We start from the raw sequence: 3,475 nt of genomic DNA on the forward strand, positions 1-3,475 counted from the left end.
GAATAAAATATAAATTTGAAGATATCATAAAATTTTAAAAAATATATATATCAATGTTAATATCAAATCAACTTTTTAAAAGTTCTCATTTTTTATGTAATTTCTTTAATTTAATTTTTTTATTATAATTTAATTTAAGTTTAATAATGAAATAATTTATTTTTGGTTTAATAATATAATATTTTATAAAGATAATAATTAAGTATTATGTTAGAACTCAATGATTATTCTAATTATATTTTAAATTTTTTATATTTAAAATGAGATGTTTATCCTGTATTTGATTATGTTTATCTGCAGTTAGTTACACGAATTCAGATATGAGCTTTAATAAGTTGTACTTAAGCACAATCTACTTGTAATCTTGAGTTTTAAGTAACACGCATTAATAAATAGTACTTTATACATAAAAAGTGGTTTTTAAAAGTTTTTGTCAAATGTTTTATAATATACTAGATAGAAGGGTACTCGCGCAATACAGCGAGATAGATCTTGATTTTAATATTTCACTTTATTCTTTATTTCAGTCGATGTTATAGTATGATCTTATGTGATTTTTGAATAAAATATAAACTTGAAGATATTATAAAAATTTGACAAAAATGTATTGATATTAGTATCAAATTAACTATTTAAAATTCCTATTTTTCGTGTAATTTTTTACTTCAATTTTTTATTATAATTCAACTTAGGTTCTATAACGAAGTAATTTATATTTGGTTTAATAATATAATTTTTTATAAAATAACAATTAATTATTTTGTTATAACTCGATAATTATCCTAATTATATTTTAGATTTGTTATATTTTAAAATGAGATGTTTATCTTCTATTTGAGTATATTTATCTGCAGTTAGTTACACGAATTCAAACATGGAGCTTTAATAAGTTGTACTTATGCATAATTTACTTGTAATCTTAAATTTTAAGTAATATGCATCAATATACAATACTTAATGCATAAAAAATGGTTTTTAAGAGTTTTTGTCAAATGTTTTATAATATAGTATAGATAAGAAAATTATTTAATAACAATTTTTTTAAACTATAAATATCCTTTTTTAATCTACCTTCTTTTTTCCCCCAAATCTCGATTTTAATGTTCCATTTTATTATTTGTCTCTGTCGAGGTTATAATACGATTTTATGTGTTTTTTTAAGCAATAGTGCTTTTATTTTTGAATAAAATATAAATTTGAAGATACCATAAAACTTTGGAAAAAAAATATCAATATTAATATCAAATCAACTATTTAAAATTTCTCATTTTTTATGTAATTTCTTTAATTTATTTTTTATTATAATTTAATTTAATTTTAATAACGAAATAATTTATATTTGGTTTAATAATATAACATTTTATAAAGATAATAATTAAGTATTCTGTTAGAACTCAATGATTATCCCCATTAAATTTTAGATTTTTTATATTTAAAATGAGATGTTTATTTTGTATTTGATTATGTTTATCTGCAGTTAGTTTAACGAATTCAGATATGGAGCTTTAATAAGATACTTATGCACAATCTACTTACAATTTTGAGTTTTAAGTAATATGCATTAATAAATAGTACTTTACGCATAAAAAGTGGTTTTTAAGAGTTTTTGTCAAATGCTTTTTAATATGGTATAGATAACATTTTATAAAGATAATAATTAAGTATTTTGTTAGAACTTAATGATTATCCCAATTATATTTTAGATTTTTTATATTTAAAATAAGATTTTTATCTTGTATTTGATTATGTTTATCTGCAATTAGTTACACGAATTCAGATATGGAGCTTTAATAAGTAGTACTTATGCACAAGCTACTTGAAATCTTGAGTTTTAAGTAATATGCATTAATAAACAGTACTTTACGCATAAAAAGTAATTTTTAAGAATTTTTGTCAAATACTTTATAATATAGTATAGATTATTTTTTTTCATAATTTAATTTAATTTTGGTTTAATAATATAACATTTTATAAAGATAATAATTAAGTATTCTGTTAGAACTCAATGATTATCCTAATTATAGTTACATGAATTCATATATGGGATGAAATCGGATAGGGATGAACGTTTTTAAGAGTTTTAAGAGTTTTAGTCAAATGCTTTATAAGATAGTATAGATAGAAAGGTACTCGTGCAATGCATCGAGACACATTTTCATTTCAATGTTTCGTTTTATTTTTTTTATCTATGTCGATATAATACAATTTTATGTGGTTCTGAGAAAACGATAATGTTTTTATTTTTAAATAAAATATAAATTTGAAAATATCATATAAAAATTGCAAAAAAATATATCAATATTAGTATCAAATTATCTAACTAAAAGTTCTTGTTTGTTTATTTTTTTTAATTCAAATTTTTTATTACAATTTAATTTAGCGTAACGACTTAATTTAATTTAGGTTTAATAATAATTTTTTTATAAAGATAATAATTAAGTATTCTGTTAGAACTCAATAATTATCTTAATTATATTTTAGATTTTTTATATTTTAAAATGAGATGTTTATCCTGTATTTGATTATGTTTATCCGCGGTTAGTTACACGAATTCAAACATAAAGCTTTAATAAGTTGTACTTATGCACAATTTACTTGTAATCTTGAATTTTAAGTAATATGAATTAATAAACAGTATTTTATGCATAAAAAATGTTTTTAAGAGTTTTTATCAAATGTTTTTATAATATAATATAGATATATATAATTTTGTGTTTATAATACAATTATTCAAACAACATTCTAGAGGCAGACTTGTTATCTAACATTTTTGTTCTGCTGTATTCTATTCTAGTCATACCAAATGCAAAACAAATAATTACTCCAATCTAGTCCAATTCAGAATACTACCAAAATTGTATAAAAACTCGAATTGTTAAAATAATTAAAGCATCCACAGTGGTGGAAGCTCTAAGAATTCCACTTACATATTTTTTTCCTACTACATCATTGCCACCTCAACAAAGTAAAAATCTCAACAAAACTCCAAGATGGAAGTTCTTACAAAAACCTCACTTTTCGTTTTTTAATTTATAAAATATAAGTTATTTATAAATTATTATATAAATTTAATATATATATTATAAAATTATAAAAATGATACAAATATAATTTATTAATTTTCAATTTTCTATATTAATTTTAATTTGTTAATTTATATATTTTATTAACATATTTGAAAAACAATTAGAACATAAACATAATTTTATACAAGCTGCAGCGGAGTTGATGATCAGCTTTACTTGAGCGCATCTTAGAATTTCGTTGAAGATATTCTTGGAATTCATGTGTAGAACTTTGAAATATTTGTGTTGAGTTATCTACTTCTTCATCGATCCAATTGATCAACATGTTACATTCGTCTTCAACAATCATATATGCAAAATTATGCATAATATCCATTAAAAATAAAAACGATATTTTACAATTATTACTTTATAATTTATAAATTAATTATATATATAAGTATATGAAA

Source organism: Cynara cardunculus, unplaced genomic scaffold, assembly GCF_001531365.2.
Source record: "Cynara cardunculus var. scolymus isolate 2C unplaced genomic scaffold, CcrdV1 Un_Scaffold_860, whole genome shotgun sequence".
NCBI classification, from domain to species: Eukaryota; Viridiplantae; Streptophyta; class Magnoliopsida; order Asterales; family Asteraceae; genus Cynara; species Cynara cardunculus.